At 35.9% G+C, this 25,198-nt stretch overlaps 1 long non-coding RNA gene across 1 annotated transcript in view; it reads right to left on the bottom strand.

Annotated features, from left to right (window-relative positions):
• Positions 1–25,198, bottom strand: part of LOC309609807 — a 76,088-nt gene that overhangs the window by 30,967 nt on the left and 19,923 nt on the right. Inside the window, exon 2 of the long non-coding RNA XR_014233592.1 lies at positions 13,189–13,286. This is a non-coding gene — a long non-coding RNA (uncharacterized lncRNA). The remainder of the gene's footprint in view (positions 1–13,188; positions 13,287–25,198) is intronic.

Consider the following 25,198-nt stretch of genomic DNA (forward strand, 5'->3'; position numbering starts at 1 on the left):
TGCCCTGAAAATATCCATACAAGTTATCAGTGGAATAGGTAGCATTCAGACAAATGTATCTGCCATTTATCACATCTGATTGAGGAATGAGATTCATTAAATGTTACTGACTTTGCCTTCTGAAATGTTCCATCTTGATCACCCCTTCCTACCTCCTGTGAGAAACAACTAAACAGTATGGTCATTTTAAAGCTCCTGGAAAACTCAGCAAGAAGTGAAAATTCAAGGGCTTTTGTGGTTCTAATTTTTATTTAGGCAATGGAGAGGGTTATTCATATAGACTACTTCTCACCACAGGATGGAGAAGATCCCTTTGTTTATATGACATTATTAAACACAATGAGAAAAAAAACCATAGGGGAAAGATTCTATAAATGATTCTGTGGGATATGTGATAATATGGAAAAGAGGTCCTGATATATTACTAAGTGGAAAAATTAAGGAGATTATAAAGCGGCGTGTGAATTCTGATCCTGTTTTTTTTAATATATATATAAGTGTGTTACCAAATCTGTAAGAAAATTCACCTAGGTGTTAACATGTTATTTATTGCTAAGTGGTGTGATATAACTGGAGAATTTTACTAAATTCATTTTGCTTCTCTATTTTTAAAAGTCTATAATTCATATATAGTTTTATATAAAAATAATGAAAATTATTCAACTAATCAAATTATAAAAATTACTCATTTCTGAATATTTGCATGACTAATTCAAAGCAATACGGTATCATCCAAAGTGCATTGGATAACCAATCAGGTGACTTTAATCCAAATTCTGGCTCTAGTTCTTAGTGACTATGTAAAAAAGGTGAGCCTTAGATTTCTAGGGGACTTAGATTTCTCATTTGCAAAAATTAAAATGTCTCATATGGTTTCTGGGAATATGAAATGAGATTACATATGCAAAGATACTTTGAAAGCGCAACTACTTTTTAAATACCTAACATTGTTTTGAAATAATTGCTATTTGTGGTTTTTTGGCTGGATTCAATTTTCTTAGATTAAGATTTAAGTTTACTGCTGGCTGGTTTGTATATTTGAAAGAAAAAATTTTAAAGCTATTTTTTTTTAATTTTATTTATTTATTTATGGCTGTGTTGGGTCTTCGTTTCTGTGCGAGGGCTTTCTCTAATGGCGGCAAGTGGGGGCTGCTCTTCATCGCGGTGCGCGGGCCTCTCACTATCGTGGCCTCTCGTTGCGGAGCACAGGCTCCAGACGCGCAGGCTCAGTAATTGCGGCTCACGGGCCCAGTTGCTCCGCGGCATGTGGGATCTTCTCAGACCTGGGCTCGAACCCGTGTCCCCTGCATTGGCAGGCAGATTCTCAACCACTGCACCACCAGGGAAGCCCCAAAGCTATTTTAAAATACAGAAAACTTTGTATAAATGTCTTTAGTTAAATCCTTAGTGGAGAATAATATGTTCCCAATAAGGTATACATGTATTCCTTTTTTTAATTTTTTTTATTTTTTAAATTTTTGCCTGCGTTGGGTCTTCGTTGCTGCATGTGGGCTTTCTCTAGTTGTGGTGAGTGGAGGCTACTCTTCGTTGCAGTGTGCAGGCTTCTCATTGCGGTGGCTTCTCTTGCTGCAGAGCACGGGCTCCAGGAGCACGGGCTTCAGTAATTGCAGTGCATGGGCTCAGTAGTTGCAGCATGCGGGCTCTAGGGCATGCAGGGTTCAGTAGTTGTGGCTCGTCGCCTCTGGAGCACAGGCTCACTAGTTATGGCGCACGGGCTTAGTTGCTCCGCAGCATGTGGAATCTTCCCGGACCAGGGCTCGAACCCGTGTCCCCTGAATTGGTAGGCGGACTCTTAACAACTGTGCCACCAGGGAAGTCCCATATTCCTTTTTTTAAAAAATCCTAAGTATATTCTCAAAAAGTATTTTTCCTAGCATTATGTATTTTTTTCTATTTTGAATATATGAATGAATAATTATCTCACAGAGCTATATGGTTTTAAAACAAAAATGAGTCAGATTAATTTAGATATTTTTATTCACTATCAGATTAGCAAGAAAAATGCATGGAAATTTGAAATACGTTCCCAAATTTCTTTGAAATTGTTGTCTTAAAAGATAACTATCACATCTTCCACAACCACGTTACTTGGTACTACTGGAGGAGACGGGGATGGCTGTGCCATTTGTCCTACTGTGCATGTGTTTAATTCCAAGTGAACATAGATATATTATGCAATGAAGCCTTGGTTTTATAAATATTTAGGAGAAATATTTTGAGAATCTGGTCCTCAGGCTATTGAATGGCAAAATTTTTTTAATTCAGGCTGATTTTACTGGTTATAACCATAATGTCTCTCTCAACCTCATGTCTATTTCAGCTTTTAATATTCTAGATCTATAGCAAAAAACTCATGTTTTCTGATTTTATGCTTTTCCCTAATAATTGGTCAAGAACATGTATTTGTATGCAGGGGAATTAGAGTACTTCACTAAGTGTGAGAATAAAAAGAAACAGAATGTGAGGTTACTGCCATTAACAAGTCACAGATCTATAAAACAGTCAGATTTCCCCATCTAGTCAAGGAGAAAACATCCTAAAGACTTTCTTTTTCCTGTTAGTCTACTGATATTGATTCAGTGCTTCATAAAATCTCAAGAGTTCATCCTCTATCCCATTATTCACCTTTCTACAGAGTATATATATAGCCCTGGCTGTGTTAGGTCTAATTTAGGTTCTAAACTTGCTGGTCTGGGACTAAATCTGAATTCCTTATGCAGAGGGAGCTGTGTCAAATGGAGATATTTGAAGATGCTGAAACTCCTAAGATGCTGCTTATGTGTTCTCTAAGCCATGTTCACTAGAGACACTTCCCAGCGGTATTTTATCAGATTCCCGCCAATTGACAAAAGTTGAGAGCTGGATTGCCATGTTTCTTGACGTTTATACAAACTCAAATCTACTCCATAACCTAAGTAAATATTCTTTCCACCTTGTAAAGAGTTCTTTCTGATTAAAAGCATGTCCCTAACATGATGTAGAGGTGTTATATTTCATCAGAGAAAAATGGTGAAATGTTTCCCCCGCCCATCTCTATCTCTAAATATTTAGCAGAAATCTTGATGATGCAAAGTAGCTTTTCACACTGTCCTAAAATCCTTCATCTGCACTAATTTTTACCCTTTGGTAATGTGCCATTTGATTCTCTTTCATGCTTAAAATAGAATTGCATTGGCAAGGAACAAACATGGGTGGTTACAGTTAATGATCTATTACTTGAGTACCTGAGCATAAAGAGATGTCATGACTCAAAGGAATAAAGAAAAGTACAAATGAACACTTTTAATCACAGCCCAATTATACTTGTCCAGGAGCACTGTACTGTTTATAGAAAGTTTCTTGAATACCACATTACTGTTTGAAAATTAAGTCCTGTTTTTCTTTTCAGATGTATCTCATATTTCATTTCTTTGCAGTGTGATGCATTTATCTCTCTTCATGTTGGAATGCATGACTCGCAATAGCATCAATAAACCACATATGAAAGAATCACTAGAGATCCATGAAGTAAAAGAGAGAAGATTTCACAGCGGTATCCCCTGTGCCTAGAACAGCACCTGGCACTCAGTTCAATAAATGAACTCATCATAGTCCCTTTGCCTCCTGTACTCCAGGGATACTATACACTGTTTAAATTCAATATATGTATTTTCCATATGGGTGAACTCAGCTTAAAGATATCCTATATGCCTAGCTTTTCATCAACAGATGCTCACACTTTTTATTGTAATTTTTTAAATTTAAGTTTTTTCTTAGGTTGTGCCTACTCAGCTATCTTCATTGGCCATTCCACTGGTAATATTGGTTTTATGAATTAATCATATTATTCATAAAGTTTTGCATGGTTTTAATAGATTCTTCGAAGCTGTGCAGTTTAATCCTCAGTCTTGACCTACTATAACTATCTAAAAATCCTCTTTGAGTACTTTGTGCAAAAATCTTTCTAAGCAATTTTGGTGAAAGGTTACCACTCAGTGGAATGCAAGTAGGCGAGTCAGACATTTTTCTCACTGTTAAGCATTCAAGATGGGGGCTTATTCACAATGTTAGTATTCTGTTTGCAAAAGAAGGCCCAGATATAAAGTGAATATTTTAAAAATAGAAACCAAATTTAATATATAGAGTAAGAACAGGTAATATACGTATTCTGTTCTTTAGCCCTTAGAAATCTTTGTGTTTATTCAATGATATTGTAAAAAACAGAATTTGTGTAAATTTGGCAAACACAATGTCCTATACATTCTCTAAAATAGAATACATGTGCCTCTCAAAAAGAACTATTTGAAACATGACTAGAAAATGGAAGAGTCTCTTTTCAATGTTCAGAACCTCCTATTAGATGTGTGCTACACAAAGGCAGCCAGGTTTCAAGCCTCAGATCTAGGAAGAAATTGTCTTCACTGACCCTCTGAATTACAATGCCTGAAGGTTCAGTCTTCTTTGACATTTGGTTAACAGTTTATATAATCTTCATCTTTTATTTCTGATATGGACTAGTTGTATCATGAAATGAAAGCTGTGTTTCGTACTCTAAGGGACACAGAGATGACATGGTTAGCTTCCCTTAGGTGATACCCTGTAAAGAGAGAGGCCATGTAGAGAGAGAATATTTATGTACTACTGAATATAGAAAATGCCAACAACGTGCCAGAGAGTCCAGAGAAGGAAAAAGACGAGTCTCCTGGTAAACATCTCAGAAGCATCTGAATCTAGTGATGAAGAATAGATTGGGAAAGGATTAATGAACATTGTAGTAGGCATGCCAAAAGAATCTCGTGTTTAGGAGAAGAAACTGGTACAAATAAAATCACAGAGGTGTGAAAGAATCATGGACCACATTCAGAAAAATAACAAGAAGCTAACCTAAAGGAAACATAGCCCTAGAGAAGCTGAAAAATGAAGAAACTAAATGACATCCATAAATATGTGCCTTCTATAAATCAGGAAACGAAAATAACTGCTTGGGCATTGCATACAGATATCTCTGTATGAAAATATCCACATGTGAGTGCAGGAAATGTGGAGAGAAAAAAAGACTGCATCTGAAATAGGTCAGCTGATTACGCAGCACCTGGCAAAACCTTGGTTCATAAGCTTATTTTGGAAAGTTTTCATTCTGTCCAAAGGAAAGGATAAGAAGGGATGCAACAAAGGAGACTGAAAGGTCTGAAAATAGCTTGGTACTTTGCCAGAGAGTGAAGCAATGCAAGTAAATGTGGAAAAATGAGGAGAAAGGGAAAGACTGAATATTCTAGAGTAATAGCATCAATTCTGTACAAACTCAACAGTCTACTACAACCAGAATTATGGACAGATTTATCAGGAAGAGTGATTTGCAAATGTCAATTTGAAAAAAGTGGCCTGTATGCCCCTTGCATAAATAAGGTTTGTTAATTACAAACACTGATTCTTCTCACAAATTATTTATATGAACCTAAAAACAACCTAGTTAAAGAGATGGGGGAAATTTTCTTACCATCCAGAAAGAGAGGATGTGATATTCTTGCTTTTTTTTGTTAGTGTATAAAGTTGTTATTCACAAAAATGCAAGTGTAGCTCTCAACTAATTAAGTGGAGGGAGATGAAACTTCCCTGAAGTACTCTGCAGATGAGAATGACCCTAAGTTAAAGCCCAACCCAAATTCACATATCAGTACTGTTTTGATAATAACTATGCCTGTCTCTCAACTCTCCAAACTAATTACTTTCTAGATTAGTAAAGAGAATTGCCTAAGAGTTAGAGAAATCCATCCCTGCCCCATCACTCTTATATTAACGTAAAAGTGTTCTCAGCTTAAAATAAGGTGCCAAAAGAAAGAAAAAGTCTCAGAATCCCACAATTCAGAATAAAATTTGGGGAGTATATATACTATCAAATGTTCAATCCAGTCAATAGAAAATGAAAATTAAATATTTCACATATGTAAATATGTGTTCAATTTTGTACAAATGTGAAGTTCCTGGTAAAGACTTATTGAAAATCACAGTGAAAATCAGAAAAGAAAAAATAAATCCTCACTTGCATGAACTCTTTCAGCTGAAGCAGTATTTACTTTTCAACTATGCTAACAATGGGGCATATCTATGAACCACTGAAAACATTAATGCAGTAAACCTTCACTAATTAAAGTAAAGAAAGAAGAGGAAAAGGAAACACTGCCATGAATAGAAATAATTCCAAATTGTATAACGATTTTAGAAGAAACATTTTCCAATTACTCTTCATTTTAGAGATGAGACTATGAAAGATCACATCAATGTAAAGAAAATATAGTAATAATTTCATGTGATATTCACACATTGCTGATATAAATTATTATCCAATATTTATTTTGTTTAAAACATTTCTTAAAATGAGCACCCACCAGTACATTTCATATATTACACAGAGGTGTGTTTCTTTGAGAAATTGTTATCAATATAGTAGTATGATTATTACATTATTTCAGGTTGCATATTATTGATTTCAAGAGTTAAATATTTTAAAAGTTCAGATGATAATTGCACTTTTAATATTTAAAAATGATATATTTCCTTTTCTTCATACAGACTTTTCATTAATGAAATTGAAATTCAATTTGGGGAGATACGCTAGTCCAAGGAAAGAAGGAAAACTATGCAAGCTGCCACATTTCAACAAAGGATATCCAAGTAACAAACATCAGCAAAAAATTTTGAATAATCAATAGTCTGTAAATATCAGCCAATGCCTCAGTTTCTTGACTTGAAGATTAAGAGACCCTGGAATAAAATCTGTGTTTTTATGCAAACTCTGCACATTTCTTATCAGTAGAGAGACAGTCTGTAGATTAAAATGAGCACTGTGATGTCAGACCACCTGGGTTTAAATCCTGGCTCTGCCAGATACTGGCTGTAGAGCCTTAGGCACAGGGCCTGCCAAGCCATGCTGGAGTCAGACAAAAATGAAAATGTGTGTCTCTATGTACATGTATCTAAATATTCCTCCCTATTTTGAACCAAGCAGAGAAAGTTAATACATCTTTTATATGTATACACACACATAGGTCTTATAGATATACTGTATATATGAGTTTATATATATATATATATACACGTGTGTATGTGTGTATGTGTATAGATAGACGATAGATACATAGAGATATATCTCTGAGTTGCCAAATCCATTTGAACACCACTGTCAACCTTCATGAACGTGCCCAGCAAGAGGACATGACAACCGCGCACACTCAGGAACAGGCCATTGATTGGAAACACCTGCTCTGGTTGTACAATCTGTACAATCACACTGGGTCATAAGACAAACACAACCTGTCTTTATTTTAAATTTGGATATTTTGCTTATCATGGATTTATGTTTTGATTTTTAATTCATTGCTTTAAATATTATTAACCCGGATTATTGGGTTTGTAGGCATTATTACATTTTTCACGAGAGTAAAGTGCCTCACTTGACTCAGCTTCTCGTCCCTATTTAGACAAGTTATTTAACTGTTCAGTACCTTATTTTCTTCATCTAAAAATGAGTTATTGCTTAGAAAGCACTTAGAACAGTATTTGCCAGCACTTAGTATGTACATAAAAGATGTTATCGCTATATTATTATTCCATTAACCTTTCAATTAATATGTCTACTAACATTTTTAGAAGACTTGATTTTCCAAGGAATAGCTTCCTGGAGTTCTTCATTTATTGGAAATATGACTCAAGGTAGAACTGACCTCAGGGCAAAGATTAGGATTATAAGGGGACAATATAGCCATTCTTAGCATGTCCTTAACATGCTTAAGAAACAGACTGTGGGCTATTGGATTTTCATAAAAGTCCCTGGTCATAGCTCCTGAGAATTTAATGGAAGAAATACAACAAAGCTAAGAGAGAAGAAGAGGAATCAGCCTCTCCTTCTGGGAACATTCTCCCAACAGGTTCTTTTTAAATATTTTCAAAGTGTATGTTGATGTGATAATTATTAATACTATGATGGAAAGATATTAGAGGAAGGAGTATGAAAGCAAGAAAATGACACACCTAAAGAAGGTAAAGTCTAGGCTTCTTCTATGGGCTTAGCTACCTCTTCCTGCCCCCAAGCCATCCAGGCTCAGGGATGTCAGAGCCTGGCTAGGCTTCTGTGGAAGAATTAGAATTCAGGCCCTTCCCTTTGGGGAAAACAGGCTCTACGACATGATTATCAGCCTGACAAGAACATTTAGCGTAATGTCAATAAGATATTATTTTCCAACAGCTTCTACAGGGAAATATATTATTCTTAAGAATTTAGACAGAAATAAAAGTGTTATTTATGTTTTTTGGCAGATCTTATTTCTTTATTTTCTGCACTTCGAATAGCAGAGTTCCCTTTCATGAATATTCTAATCAGGTTGAAGATTACAGCCATAGCAGAGAGTTCCCACAAATGGCAATACCCAAGTAGAGTAAAGCAACAAATATCTGCCTTTGGCAGCAGGAGAAACTTCTGATTTTTCATAAATAGCTCCAGTGCATCTTGGGTATTCATATCAAGAACCCTAGACAGTTTTAAAGAAAGAACTGTCATGTTTTGCTTCCACATTTGCCATTACACCAGGCTGAGTTTTATATTATCTGGCTGTTCTCTCAGTAATTAGATCATTTAAATATATGAAAAATGTAAACTAGGACTCTACTGCTTCTAAAAGAATGAACTAACCTTGTGCATGACTGAATAAATCAATGACCCATTGACAGAAAAAGTACAAAAGTCTGACATGTTTTCTTATTCTTGACGCCCCCTGTTAATCTTCCTTGGCAATAAAACTTTCTCAGTGAAAAGGACAATTTTTTGACTGGTAAAAATAAAATTAGCCTAAAATGTCACTGGAACATTTCTGAACTGGGAAAAATATGCCAACTTGAGGAAACATTTTTTCTGTCAAATATTTGGCTAGAAGAAATGACAGAACCAGCCAATAATAAAAAGCTCCACATTTTTAAATAATAGAGAAAATGTTCTGAACATCTTAAAGTATATAGGAGAGGTTTGCAGAAAATCAATTACCTTTAAATAATCACTTAAAACAGCCATTTATATTAAAGTCATTCAGTATAGATCATAAAGGATGTGTGCCCTAATGATAATGTTTAATTAATACTGCTTCTTACCCTTTGTGGCAGATAATGAGTTGAAGTTTTTAAACATATGAAATTACATAGCAAATCGATGTGTTTTCTAAATAGTTACTTCATGGATATGGAAAAATCAAATACGTTTTATCCTCTGTACACATTCAAGGTTATATATATATATTATATAATTATATATATTATTCATATAATATATGTATATATTACTTTCCATATGGTAGACATATAATAGGAGTTTAGTAATAAATATAACATACTCTCTGTTCTAAAATAATTTATATCCCAAAGGAGGGGACCCCAGGCAATTACAAGACCACGTGACATGTGCTGTGACAGCACCTAGGAAAAATTAATCTTAGCATGAATGGGTAAGGAAAGTTTTCTTGGTGTACATAATGGCTAGAAGAATCATAACAAATGAGAAGCTAATTAAAATTCTGATTAATAAGTAGATAAGAATATCCCTAAAAATCTCAAATTGTGTTAAACTTGCCAATTGTGGTGCGCGTTACAATGACAGGGTCTTTTAAGAGAAACCACCCCAATCCACTTGTCTAAGCTACAGCTGTGGCCCAAGTGCAGCCATTTTCTGGACTCCACTGTGGCCTCTGCCCTGGCCTGGCAGGGTGACCTCTGCAATAACAATGAGAGGTCAATCTTGTCACTGCTCTTTAAAAAGTAAAACAGTTGGCAGTTTGAAAAGCTGCTGAGAGAAAGACCAAGAGAGAGAATAGAAGACATAAGTAATCTGAGATTGTAAGAAAATACACAATGGATATTGGTAGAATCTCTGTGTAGATACCAAGTTGAGGGTGAGGCAAAAGAGAAGCAGTGTCGGAAAAAGTAATTGCTGAGCCAAAGGCAGAAGAAAAGAAAGAAGGTCTCAGCTTTGGGTCTAGTTTTAGTCTCCATACGACCCTCTCACTTCAATCTCCCTCACGTTTCCTAAATTCCCTGCCTCCTCACTGATCGTTGAAATAACTTTCCAATATTTAAAGTAACGTGAGTGTCAGTCCCTTGAAGCCAAATGGGTCTAACTCTAACAGAAGTTATCAGCCTTTATTATAATCTATAGAAATGTATTTTAAGATCCCCAAATCATTTAAATTACCTTAGTGAAATACCTTTTAAGGAAAGGGAGAAAAAAAGAAAGCTTAAAACAATAAAGATGTGGGACAAGATCACATAACTTAGACTAAGGGAGATTATATGTATTCAATCTTATTTGTAAAAGGAAAGAAGAGGAAACATATCTCTTGGTAATAACTTGGTGCACACACTGACATTTAAATTGGTATGGAAGAACCACATGTTTATACTGAGTTCCTGCTCACTGGTCAAAACTGCTAGACATCACCTCGGAAAATGGCTCTGCAGTTCATCTGGCCAATCTGCATAAAAATATCAATTACCATGGTCCAGTGACCACAGAGTACATCTTTTCCACAGATGCTTTGAAGTTGTCATTGAGTTTCTCACTTAAGTAGACAGAGCCAGGCTCACTCTTGATGCTTGTTTATTTAGCCTCAAAGGGTAAGAGAAGGGAAATGGATTGACATTGAGCAACTACTGTGTTATATGCTGGGTGCTTTTCATTGGCCATTTTACCTAATCCCAACAGTATCTCCATGATTTAATTTATCCTTTCTCAGCAGATGGAAACAGTGACATCAGAGAATTGTCCAGAGGTCACATTATTGGCATTTGAACTCAAGTCTGCCTAGCTCCAAATCACCTATACCATGCTGCCTCCCAAACTCCTGGACAGATTTTCCTTTTTCATGCTTTGTTTAGCCTCCACAAATTGCTTTATCCTGAAATGCTAGAGACAAATGGCACCAGAAACTGAGGTTGCTGCTATGGGTCACACAGGCACAACCATGACACTGAAGAAGGAGATGTTTGAAAAGAGACTAGAAAATGGTTAGCTATTGTGGACAGACTCTGCTGGGGTGTTTATTAAGTATACAGATAGAAATTCTCATCTAAGAAGGGAAGACTCATAATCCAACACAAGCCAAACACATCTGGATAATGGCTGTCACAAGTTAAAAAATGCATATATTACTCCCTCAACTTTCAGCCTTTCCCTCCCTTCTCTAAAGAGAGAAGAAAGGGAATAGGATAGTCTTTCTTTTCCATTTTTCCGGTTTTACACTGACAATGTCCCTATGTCTGTGAAGGTAGAGGGACACAGTCAGTCTTGCCCAAGCCTATCCCTTGAAATCTATGTTCTGGCTCCCAATTCTGGAGATCAAGAATTTGGGCAGTGTACAGTCAGGATGGCCTGTCTCTGTACCATGATATCTAGGTTTCATCTGGGTAGCACAAATGTCAGGATATGGCTGAGACAGCCACATGTCTTGGACTTCAGTTCTTTCCCACGTGGCATGTTCTGGGTCTGGGAAGTCCAGGATGACTACCTCACACTCATTACTGGTATCTGGACTAGGGTGGCAGAACAACTGGCAAATAACCAGTATTGCTTTCTTTTTGTATATCCTCTCCACATGACCATTTTGGAATTCCTCACCAAAATGGAGGTCCCAGGTAATTGGACTTCTTTTTTTTTTTTAATTTATTTTTATTATTTATTTTATTTTTGGCTGCGTTGGGTCTTCATTGCTGCGTGCAGGCTTTTCTCTAGTTGCAGACAGTAGGGGCTACTCTTCGTTGCGGTGCGTGGGCTTCTCATTGCAGTGGCTTCTCTTGTTGTGGAGCACGGGCTCTAGGTGCATGGGCTTCAGTAGTTGTGGCACTCGGGTTCAGTAGTTGTGGCTCGCAGGCTCTAGAGCGCAGGCTCAGTAGTTGTGGCACATGGACTTAGTTGCTCCATGGCATGTGGGATCCTCCCAGACCAGGGCTCGAACCCGTGTCCCCTGCACTGGCAGGCAGACTCTCAACCACTGCACCACCAGGGAAACCCTACACTTCTTTTTAAAATTAAGGACCTACTATGTACTACTCACTGTACTAATATGACAAGGGAATGAAATAGTGTACATATTGATGGTTCTACTCATTACTGACTTAGTATCTTTGTAACAAATCTACTAAGCCATTCACATCTCCTTCCCTGATCCATTTTTGTCATCTGTAATAAATATATATGACTGGGATGTTTTGACAATTAAATGAGATAAAACAAGTAAATTGCCTAACACAGTTCCTGGAATAAACTAGATTGTAAATTGTCAACTTTACCTTCCCTAAATTAGAGTTAATTGTGGTTAATGTGTGTAGTTTGGGTATCATAAGTGTGATTTGAGGATGGAGAAAAAGGGAAAGTAAAATTTTATTCTGTCAATGCCAGTATCATAACAGAAATAGAATCCTTCATGCTCCATTTCTAGGGAGTATGGAGTAGTAATGGATGGGTTTATTTGAGGACATTGAGAACCCAGCAAATCTACCGTCATTTAATAGGGGCAAGAGAGAAGGAACTTCTGAAAATACTCAAATACTAATAATTATTTGGGTCTAATACATTGTGTTGGCTTATGCACAGTTCTTTTCTTTTTTAAGAACACCTAATATGATGTCTACCCTCTTTGAGTTTTAGAATGCACAACATCGTGTTAATTATAGGCACGGTTTTATAGCAAATCTTTAGAACTTATTCATCTTGTATAACTGTGATTTCAGACCCACTGAACAACAAGTCCCTACTGCCCCCTACATCAACCCCCTGGCAACCACCTGTCTACTCTCTATTTCTATGAGCTTGATTATTTTATCTACTTCATATAAGTGAAATCATGAAGTATTACCTTTCTATGACTGTTATTTCACTTTAGCATAACGTCTTCCAAGTCCATCCGTGTTGTCGCAGATGGTAGAATTTCCTTCTTTTTTAAAGCTGAAGAATATTTTCATTGATTTTTTCTATTGTTTTCTTAGTCTCTATGTCATTTATTTCTGCTCTGATATTTACAATTTCTTTCCTTCTGCTAACTTTGGGTTTTGTTTGTTCTTCTTTCTTTAGTTGCTTTAAGTGTAAGGTTAAGTCACTTATTTGTGATTTTTCTTGTTTCCTGAGTAAGACTGTATTGACTTTCTAAGACTTACCTCTTAGAAATGCTTTTGCTGCATCCCATAGATTTTGGATCATTGTACTTTCACTTGCATTTGTCTCCAGGTATTTTTTGATTTCCTCTTTGCTGGTTCTTTGAAAAGATAAACAAAATTGATAAATCGTTATTGAGACTCATCAAGAAAAAAAGGAAGAGGGCTCAAATCAATAAAATTAGAAATGAAAAAGGAGAAGTTACAACAGACATCACAGAAATACAAAGGATCATCAGAGACTACTACAAGCAACTACATGCCAATAAAATGGACAACCTGGAAGAAATGGACAAATTCTTAGAAAGGTACACTCTCCCAAGAGTGAACCAGGGAGAAATAGAAAATATGAACAGACCAATAACAAGCATTGAAATTGAAACTGTGATAAAAAAAAACTTCCAACAAACAAAAGTCCAGGACCAGATGGCTTCACAGGTGAATTCTATCAAACACTTAGAGAAGAGTTAACACTTATTCTTCTCAAACTATTCCAAGAAATTGCAGAGGAAGGAATACTCCCAAACTCATTCTATGAGGTCACCATCACCCTGATACCAAAACCAGACAATGATATCACCAAAAACAGAAAATTACAGGCCAATATCACTGATGAACATAGACACAAAAATCCTCAACAAAAATACTAGCAATCTGAATCCAACAATACATTAAAAGAATCATACACCATGATAAAGTGGGATTTATCCCAGGGGTGCAAGGAATTTTCAATATTGGCAAATCAATCAGTGTGTACACCACATTAACAAATCAAAGAATAAAAACCATATGATCATCTCAATAGATGCAGAAAAAGCTTTTGACAAAATTCAACACCTATTTGTGATAAAAAAAAAAAGTCTCCAGAAAGTGGGCATAGAGGGAACATACCTCAACATAATAAAGGTCATATATGACAAACCTACAGCTAACATCATACTCTATGGTGAAATGCTGAAAGCATTTCCTCTAAGCTTAGGAACAAGACAAGGATGTCAACTCTCTCCACTTTTATTCAACATAGTTATGGAAGTCCTAGCCATGGCAATCAGAGAAGAAAAAGAAATAAAAGGAATCTAAATTGGAAAAGAAGAAGTAAAACTGTCACTATTTGCAGATGGCATGATATTATACATAGAAAATCCTAAAGATGCTACCAGAAAACTACTAGAGCTAATCAATGAATTTGGTAAAGTTGCAGGATACAAAGTTAATACACAGAAATCTGTTGCATTTCTATACACTAACAACAAAAGGCCAGAAATAGAAATTAAAGAAACAATCCCATTTACCACCACATCAAAAAGAATAAAATACCTAGGAATAAACCTACCCAAAGAGACAAAAGACCTGTACTCTGAAAACTATAAGACGCTGATGAAAGAAATCAAAGACTACACAAACAGATGGAAAGATATACCATGTACTTGGATTGGAAGAATCAATATTGTTAAAGTGACTATACCACCCAAGGCAATCTACAGATTCAACACAATCCCTATCAAATTACCAATGGCATTTTTCACATAACTAGATTAAAAAACTTAAAATTTATATGGAGACACAATAGATCTCAAATAACCAAAGCAATGTTGAGAAAGAAAAACTGAGCTGGAGAAATCAGGCTCCCTGGCTTCAGATTATACTACAAAGCTACAGTCATCAAAACAGTATGGTGCTGTCACAAAAGCAGAAATATAGATCAATGGAACAAGATAGAAAGCCCAGAAATAAACCCCCTCACCTATGGTCACTTAATCCATGACCAAGGAGGCAAGACTATACAACAGAGAAAAGACAGTCTCTTCAATAAATGGTGCTGGGAAAACTGGATAGCTACATGTAAAAGAAATGAAACTAGAATATTCTAACACCATACACAAAAATGAAACTCAAAATGGATTAAAGACCTAAATGTAAGACCAGATACTACAAAACTCTTAGAGGAAAACATAGGCAGAACCCTCTTTGACATAAATAGCAGCAATATCTTTTTTGATCCTTCTCCCAGAGTAATGGAAATAAAAACAAAAATAAACAAATGGAACATAATTAAACTCAAAAGCTTTTGCGCAGCAAAGGAAGCCACAAACAAAATGAAAAGACAACCCACAGAATGGGAGAAAATATTCACAAACGATGAGACTGACAAGGGATTAGTCTCCAAAAACTACAAATAGCTCATGTGTCTCAATATCCAAAAAAACAAACAACCCAATCAAAAAAATGGGCAGAAAACCTAAATAGACATTTCCCCAAAGAAGACATACAGAAGGCCAAGAGGCACATGAAAAGATGCTCAACATCACTAATTATTAGAGAAATGCAAATCAAAACTACAATGAGCTATCACCTCACACCAGTCAGAATGGCCATCATCAAAAAATCTACAAACAATAAATGCTGTAGAGGGTGTGGAGAAAAGGGAACACTCTTGCACTGTTGGTGGGAATGTAAATTGACACAACCACTATGGAGAACAGTATGGAGGTTCTTTAAAACAGTGGTCCCCAAACTTTTTGGCACCAGGGACTTGTTTCATGGAAGACAATTTTTTCACAGACCGGGAGGAGGAGGGATGGTTCAGGTGGTAATGTGAGTGATGGTGAGTGATGGGAAGTGGGAGATGAAGCCTCTCTCGCTCGCCCACTGCTCACCTCCTGCTATGCAGCCTGGTTCTTAACAGGCTGTGGACCGGTACCGGTCCACGGCCCAGGGGTTGGTGACCCCTGCTTTAAAAAACTAAAAATGGAGCTACCATATGATCCAGCAATCCCACTCCTGGGCATATATCCAGAGAAAAATGTGGTTCAAAAGGATACATGACCCCAATGTTCATTGCAACACTGTTTATAATAACCAAGACATGGAAGCAACCTAAATGTCCATTGACAGATGAATGGATAAAGACGTGGTACTTATATGCAATGGAATATTATTCAGCCATTAAAAAGAATGAAATAATGCCATTTGCAGCAACATGGATGGACCTGGAGATTATCATACTAAGTGAAGTAAGTCACACAGAGAAAGACAAATATCATATGATATCACTTATATGTGGAATCTAAAAAAAAATAATACAGAATGAACTTATTTATGAAACAGAAAGAGACTCACAGACTTAGAGAATGAACTTATGGTTACCAGTGAGGAGGAGTAGCAGAGAGGGATAGACTGGGAGTTTGGAATTGACATGTACACACTGCTATATTTAAAATAGATAACCAACAAGGAACTATTGTAAATAAATAAATATAAAGCTGAAAAATATTCCATTGTATGTATCTACCACACTCTCTTTATCCATTCATCTGTCAGTGGACATTTAGCTTGTTTCTATATCTTAACTACTGTGAATAATGCTGCAATAAATATGACAGTGCAGATATTTCTTTGAGATCTTGATACCAATTCTTTTGGATAAATACCCAGGAGTGGGATTGCTGGATCATGTGGTAGTCTTATTTTTCATTTTTTTTAAAAAGCTTTCACAATCTCTAGTTCTAGAACAAAGCTGTATTATTTATTTATTTATGGCTGTGTTGGGTCTTCGTTTCTGTGCAAGGGCTTTCTCTAGCTGCGGCAAGTGGGGGCCACTCCTCATCGCGGTGCGCGGGCCTCTCACTATCGCGGCCTCTCCTGCTGCGGAGCACAGGCTCCAGACGCGCAGGCTCAGCAATTGTGGCACACGGGCCCAGCTGCTCCGCGGCACGCGGGATCTTCCCAGACCAGGGCTCGAACCCGTGTCCCCTGCATTAGCAGGCAGATTCTCAACCACTGTGCCTCCAGGGAAGCCCATTTTTCATTTTTTTGAGGAACCTCTATACTGTATTCCATAGTGGCTGCACCATTTTACATTCCCACAGTGTACCAGGTTTCCAGTTTCTCTACATCTTTACCAACATTTGTTGTCTTTTGTTTGGGGGCATTTAAAAAATTTTTTTAAATTTTTTGTTGAGGTATGGTTGATTTACAATGTTGTGTTGGTACGACAAAGTGATTCAGTTATAAATATATATATATATATATATATATATGTATGTATATGTAATTTTTCATATTCTTTTTTATTATGGTTTATTACAGATATTGAATATAGCTCCAAGTGCTATACAGTAGGACCTTGTTGTCTATTTTTCTATAGTAGCTTGTATCTGCTTATCTCAATCTCCTAATTTATCCCTCCCCACCCCCTTTGCCCTTTGGTAACCATAAGTTTGTTTTCTATGTCTGTGAGTCTGTTTCTGTTTTGTGCAGCCACTATGGAAAACAGTATGGAGTTTCCTTAAAAAACTAAAAATAGAGTGAGCATATGATCCAACAATTCCCCTCTGGGCATATATCTGGAGGAACTCTAATTCAAAAAGATACATGCACCCCAAGGTTCATAGTAGCATTATTTACAATAGCCAAGATGTGGAAGCAACCTAAGTATCCATCAACAGATGAATGGATAAAGAAGATGTGGCACATATATACAATGGCATACTACTCGGCCATAAAAAAGAATGAAATAATGCCATTTTCAGCAACATGGATGGACCTAGAGATTATCATACTAAGTGAAGTAAGTCAGACAGAGAAAGACAAATACCATATAATATCACTTATTTGTGGAATCTAAAATATGACACAAATGAACTTATCTTTTGTGGGGGTTTTTTTTGATGACAGGTGTGAAGAGATATCTCATTGTGGTTTTGATTTTCTTCTCTCTGAATGTTAGTGATGTTAAGCAACAACAAATTATAACTGCGAGAGAAACATATGAAATACCTTCTGTGACCATGAGGTGTCACAAATATAATACTAAGATTGATTGTTAAATGCCAACTCCCTTTACTAGTACAAGGGAAGTGCTTTTTTTTTATATTGCACACAATTAGGTCCCTTGGCAATATGAAACAAAACTCAACCATTATAATGTCTCCTTAGCACTGAGAAAAAAAAATGTGGCATGTCCCTGTAACTGATCCCTGAAAAGCAAGAGGAAGTCCAAATATTTGATTGAAAACAAAAAGGAAAAATAAAGTTGTATTGTAACGAAGAGAGATTGAATTGCAGGCAGCTCTCCAATTTGTAGCTAAAACCATTTGGAATATATGCTCTTAAAATTCAGCCAATTGCTCCTTTAAATTGCAAAATGCTTTGAAGACAATGGTAGAATGAAGTAAGTAAGATTAGGTAAGTAAAATGTCTGTTATGTTCTTGGAGAAACTAGACTGATATAAATGAAGCAGCTAGAAAATATAGGATAGTTTGTGATTTGGTGCTGAACTATTTAGTACAAACTATAGGTCCCTAGGAGTTCAAAAAAAGGAAGAATTAATGTAGCATAACATGATTTTTGAAGACTCCAGAGGCTTGAACTCTGAGTCTTAAAGATGACTAGAATTTGGAGAAGAAAAAAATAGTCAGAGATGTTTTTATACATCGTCTGGATGGAAAAGAGTCTGTGGGAGAAAAAAGAAAGAAGGTAACTAATTTTTTCATATGTATAATGTCTTGGTTTGCTTATCAATAAAAAAAGAAGAGTTTTATAAAATTGTTGTGAAAATTTAAGGTGACAATATGTGCAAAGTATTAATACTATGCCTGAGACATTTAAGTCTAAGAACTTAATAAGACGACTGGCTTAACAGGATTTCTTCAATTAAGAACCAGCTTAATATGAGCAGCCAGTGTTAACTGGTTGCCACATATAAAAAAATAAATATGTTTTCTGTTAGGTAGCTGAGTTTTCTGTTACTAAAAGTGACAGAAGCTATTTGATTATTCATTAGATCAGTGTGTGAAGCAATGTCAGTGTTGGGTGGAAGTTGGATTGATTGATTTCCACCAGCTCTTCCTTTAATCTTGCATTCTTCGAGTTAGTATAGCTCTATTATGGATCAGCCTGATGTTTGCTGAGAATAAGAACCATCCTTAAGCTCTGGAATATAGTGGACAAAACAGTGTTTCTTATGACAAACTTCTTCAGAAACTTACAGCATTTACTTTGCTGAACTGTTGTGTGTGTCTGTGTGTGTCTGTGTGTGTGTGTGTGTATGTTAGTGGGGGAGATGATTACTAAGAGATAATTATTGCTTGGGGTTGGATCTACATTTTTAGAGGGAAATGGTTCAGTTCTACATTAAGCACTGACTAAAATTTTCCCTCTCCATTTTATCCAGATTTATTTTCATAACATTGAAAATGTTTTTCTAGACTCCTTTCAGAGACTAGTCTAAGAAAAAAATCATGGTGTGATTAAAAATGTCTAAATATGAATAAAAACTCTTCTTGATTAAGTACAATAATTAAATGACCTACTCACAAATTGAATTAATGAATACATTTCACATGGATCCTTACTGAAAAACCTGGGGTATCAAATATTTGTATTTATTTTATTGAACATAGCCTATAGATTTCTAATTTTATATGACACCCATATAAAATAGTTATATCCAGTTTCCAAATAGGACATGACTTTAATTATAATTCCAGAATTCCATGTCAGTAAGGGATTCACTGATAATGTGTCTAATATGGATTACCATATTCAATAGAATATTAGAATAGTAATGCAAATATAAAAAAACTGCAGTTAGGAGCTATGAAGACTTAATTCACTGTTCTCTTTTTTACTTACAAAAGAGAGGAATTTTCTAATAAAAATTTATTATGGTGTCAAGGTATTAATGACAATAATACACCATGGAAAAAATCTTAAGCAATACTTTTTTAAAGTTAATGTGAAGTATAGATGAAAAGATGCTCTAGGTTAGAGGTGTATGAACTTTTTTCTTTACAGGGGCCAGATGGTAAATATTTTAGGCTCTGTGGGCCATATGTCTCTGTTGCAACTACTGAATTCAGCCATAGCTAACTGAAGAAATTACATAGATGAATAGGTGTAGCAATGTTATAATAAAACCTTATTTACAAAAGCAAGTGGTGAACCAGATGGATCTGGCCCACAGGCCTTAGTTTACCTTAGTTCACCTAAGGTGAGCAGTTAAACATATTTCTTATACAAACTAATGGATCCTTAGATCCATAGTTTAAGAAGTATATTCTGCCAGATCCCTGAGGGTTTAGTTGGGAGGAAAGGTGTTTTCTTCAGATACTTGCACACCAAGGCCTCAAGGGTTTCTCTGCCATAAGCTAAGACTCCCTTTTTAGAAGTAAATGCTTCACTAAGTCTGCAAAAACCTCTTTAGAAACTAGACTCTCACAATTAGAAAACATGGAGGAAGAAAAACACAGCTGCATAGGATGCTGTGGACCGGTAATCAGTGGAATTGCTGGTTATTTTCTGTGAGGACAATAGATCTTAATTTAGTTCTGCTATCTTCTCCTATCTTTATGCTACATACTCATCTTTATCCTAGAATAGCGTATATTGAGTATAACATTGCTGCTTTATCAAAATTCCATGATAGGTATATTTTTTGAGGTTGACTTGGCTGTTAGAATTTAAATGTTTCATGATGTCAAAAAAAAAAAATTCTTTAAAACTCCCTTATCCTAGATTCTGTGTTATGAGAATCTAGATCGCTTTCAATGTCTCCTAACACAGAACCACAGGCTATCAGGAACTTAGGAAAAGCTTTCACAGTATAAAGGGGTAGAATTTTTATTTGAACTAAAAATAAGATCCTGTTGAATAGAATATATTTAACAGGATGAAGGATAATCTTTCTCTCACCTCTGGACAAGAGAAAACATCTTGATGTATATCCTTCTGTCATTTGAAATGACTCTTATTCCATATTAGAAATATTTCAACCAATTTCCTGGTGTTGACATAAAGGTCATTTCCAATTACTTACTAAACCAAGTAATGTTATGATGAATATTTGTACACAAATCTTGAATGCCAAGGATAATTCCTAGAAGTAGAATACATCAGACTGATATTTTGAGGCCTTTCTATGCAACTTTGGATCAGTACAGGATATTTTTGTTTTAATTTTGCCATTTTAACATACAATAATGGTAATTCAATGGTTTTTACATCCATATTGAATTGTCTAAATTTTATATGTTTACTTTCCATTTGCATTCCTTTGTCTGAAGATTTATTCTTCCAACCAATATTTGTCATCATCCACTTGTGCCAAAGACATCAGAGGGTCCTGGAAAATACAAGATTGCCATTCTTCTAGGAGTCTAACTTGTGGTGTATATGTCTGTCAATTGATCAACAAAACTTTACTGAGGGTCTTCAAAGCACTGAGTATATAGCAATGTATAAGACAGAAAAGGTCTTTGTTCTGAGGTGGTAAGAGAATGATATTAAGCACAGTGAGTTAATATATATTTCAGATATTAACTCTACAAAGAAATTAGAGTAATATGGTAGAGGACAAGCAGAGACAGTGATGTTTGGAAGGGGAAGCCTGCTTTATTTAGAGGAGTCGGATGAGGCAGCATTTAAGTTGAGACGAGTGATAAAAGGAGTCATGTTAAAATCTAACTGGAGTATCACTCAGCTTGGTGAAAAAAAATTACAAAAGGTTCTGAGATAGGAGTGAATTTTCTATCCTGGAGGGTTAGAAACACAACCAATGAGTCTAGAGTATGAAGAACAAGGTAGTGAACGGAGGGGAATGAAATCACAAAGTTAGGCAGTGAACAGATCATGCTGGACCTTGTAGGTCAATGTAAGAAGCTGGATTTTTATTTTAGATATAATAGGAACCTATTGGACAATTTTGAGTAGGGAAGTGATAAGAAAGGGGCTGATAAATTGTTAGAAAATGGAGTAAAATGATTAGAAACCTTGATGAACTAGCAGATCTGGTGGACAAAATAAATACATAAAGTTAAAGATACAAGATTGATCTCAATGCTTTTGGAGGTCATATATTTACAGTGTGTCCATGGTGTGGTTACTTGAAGTGAAGTCGAGGTAGAATTCATTGTATTTGAGGAGGTCAAAGAACTTTGATGGGACATACAAAGTGACATTGAAGTGAGAGAGGATATCAGGCCTCGGAAGGGAGAAAGGATGAGAGGCAGGTGTACGTGATGTGATAACAATAGAAGATAATCAAAGATGTTAACCAATAGAATGTGCCATAGGTAATTAGCATAAGGGTTCATTACATGATGGTGAAGATGGATGAGTGATCAACTGGAAATATAAAATGTGAGCTGGGAGAATACCACCTTACCTGGCATTTCTATAGTACATGGCTGTTAGTGGTGCATGGATCTTCAACTTGATATGGCTGAAGGGGTCATGTATTCTGGGAACCAGCATATTTTATTTATAGCAAGAAGCAGCGGTCTGTTCTGCGATGAGACTGAAAAATGAAGGGAACACTGTTCCCTAGGAACAGAAGTGCCTGAGGCACTTTAAGAGGGCTTGGGATGAATGAGAAGTGGAGAAGGAGATTCAGTAAGTGTAAAAGAATGAGTTTGTAAGAATGGATTATAATTGTCTTTGATCAGGGTTCCAAACAGAAGTTATTATAAAACCTTCACGTAAAGCATAAAAATAAAATTATCTCAGGACTCTCATCTCGTGGTGAAGACAGCCACAGGTCTTAATACCAAAAGGATTCAGGCTATTCTTCGTGTATTATTTATTTATTAAAAACCACTGAAGCATTTACCAGACACCGCTGGGTGCTAGAATTATAAAACAAATAAGAATTGATCCTTTTCCTCAAAAGGCTTACTGTCTAGTAGAAAGAGGCAGAATGCATTTTCTAAAAGTGTATGTAAAGTAACTACGACTAAGTATGTGTAAATTCATAAAATATTAATCATCTTTTTTTACTCTAAGAGCAAAAGTTCTTATTTTTAGTATTTCAGGAACTTCATACTACAATAATATTTGCTAAGTAGTGCAGAATTCTAGGCTGAATTTCACACTGGGCATGGCATATAGAGGGCAATGAAGTATGTATTTATGAAAGGTCTTAAGCAAGGGACTTTTGTATAGAGAATCTTCTAAGACATATCTCAAATACACCTGGATCAGGAGCCAGGTCTTTCTGCCCAGTCCTTCCCTTTACAATGCAAATGTCCTGTCATATTATTTAAGGATGGTTTGGTCCCTATTCAGAGCAAACTGAGTAAGGTTGTTTGCTTAAAATGTACGCTGGATGTGTCAGAAGTAGTCAGATTTTGTCATGCACTTATTTTATGACAGATCCAGGCCATAGACATGAAGCTTGGCAAGTGCCTTATAAATTAGAGCTGTGCTGAAGCTTACAGCAATGCTAACTGTGGGCTAACTCAAGCCCACCTTACAAATATTCTTGCAAAAATAAAAATGATACAGTTACCTAACACAGGAAAGGAAAAAGCAATTCCTCCAAAAAACTAAGTGTCAAAGCATCCAATAATAGTCTTAGATTTTTTATTAATCTGCTTTATTTCTCTTTTTAACAAACCTAAAACTGTCACTATTAATAGAAAACCATGTAATATTATGTAATGCTTTTCTTTAAAGTTTAACCAGCCCTAATTCTAAAGTCCTGGCACAGTTTTGTTTTTTTTTTTTTTTTTGATTTGATGAAAGTTCATAATAATGCAGTTGACAAGAAAATTAGTTATTTCTGAGATATACATTTTAAAGTAATAACTAGGATTATGACTTATAACATTATACCAGAACATGTAAGATTTTTAGAAATTTCATGTAATGTCTGAAACATTTTTATTAACATATTTCCATACAAATAACCCAATGAAACTTTAGTATTAGTTGTTTTGTTTGTTTGTTTTTTTATACTGCAGGTTCTTATTAGTCATCAATTTTATACACATCAGTGTATACATGTCAATCCCAATCGCCCAATTCAGCACACCACCATCCCCACCCCACCTCAGTATTCCCCCCTTGGTGGCCATATGTCTGTTCTCTACATCTGTGTCTCAACTTCTGCCCTGCAAACCGGCTCATCTGTACCATTTTTCTAGGTTCCACATACATGCGTTAATATACGATATTTGTTTTTCTCTTTCTGACTTACTTCACTCTGTATGACAGTCTCTAGATCCATCCACGTCTCAACAAATGACTCAATTTCGTTCCTTTTTATGGCTGAGTAATATTCCATTGTATATATGTGCCACATCTTCTTTATCTATTCGTCTGTTGATGGGCATTTAGGTTGCTTCCATGACCTGGCTATTGTAAATAGTGCTGCAATGAACATTCGGGTGCATGTGTCTTTTTTAATTACGGCTTTCTCTGGGTATATGCCCAGTAGTGGGATTGCTGGGTCATATGGTAATTCTATTTTTAGTTTTTTAAGGAACCTCCATTCTGTTCTCCATAGTGACTGTATCAATTTACATTCCCACCAACAGTGCAAGAGGGTTCCCTTTTCTCCACACCCTCTCCAGCATTTGTTGTTTGTAGATTTTCTGATGATGCCCATTCTAACTGGTGTGAGGCGATACCTCATTATAGTTTTGATTTGCATTTCTCTAATAATTAGTGATGTTGAGCATCTTTTCATGTGCTTCGTGGCCGTCTGTATGTCTTCTTTGGAGAAAGGTCTATTTAGGTCTTCTGCCCATTTTTGCATTGGGGTGTTTGTTTCTTTAATATTGAGCTGAATGAGCTGTTTATATATTTTGGAGATTAATCCTTTGTCCGTTGATTTGTTTGCAAATATTTTCTCCCATTCTGAGGGTTGTCTTTTTGTCTTGTTTATGGTTTCCTTTGCTGTGCAAAAGCTTTGAAGTTTCATTAGGTCCCATTTGTTTATTTTTGTTTTTATTTCCATTACTCTAGGAGGTGGATCAAAAAAGATCTTGCTGTGATTTATGTCAAAGAGTGTTCTTCCTATGTTTTTCTCTAAGAGTTTTATAGTGTCCAGTCTTACATTTAGGTCTCTAATTCATTTTGAGTTTATTTTTGTGTATGGTGTTAGGGAGTAATCTAATTTCATTCTTTTACATGTAGCTGTCCAGTTTTCCCAGCACCACTTATTGAAGAGACTGTCTTTTCTCCATTGTATATCTTTGCCTCCTTTGTCATAGATTAGTTGACCATAGG

This window comes from Balaenoptera borealis (genome assembly GCF_965194805.1).
Source record: "Balaenoptera borealis genome assembly, chromosome: 13".
Taxonomy (NCBI): domain Eukaryota; kingdom Metazoa; phylum Chordata; class Mammalia; order Artiodactyla; family Balaenopteridae; genus Balaenoptera; species Balaenoptera borealis.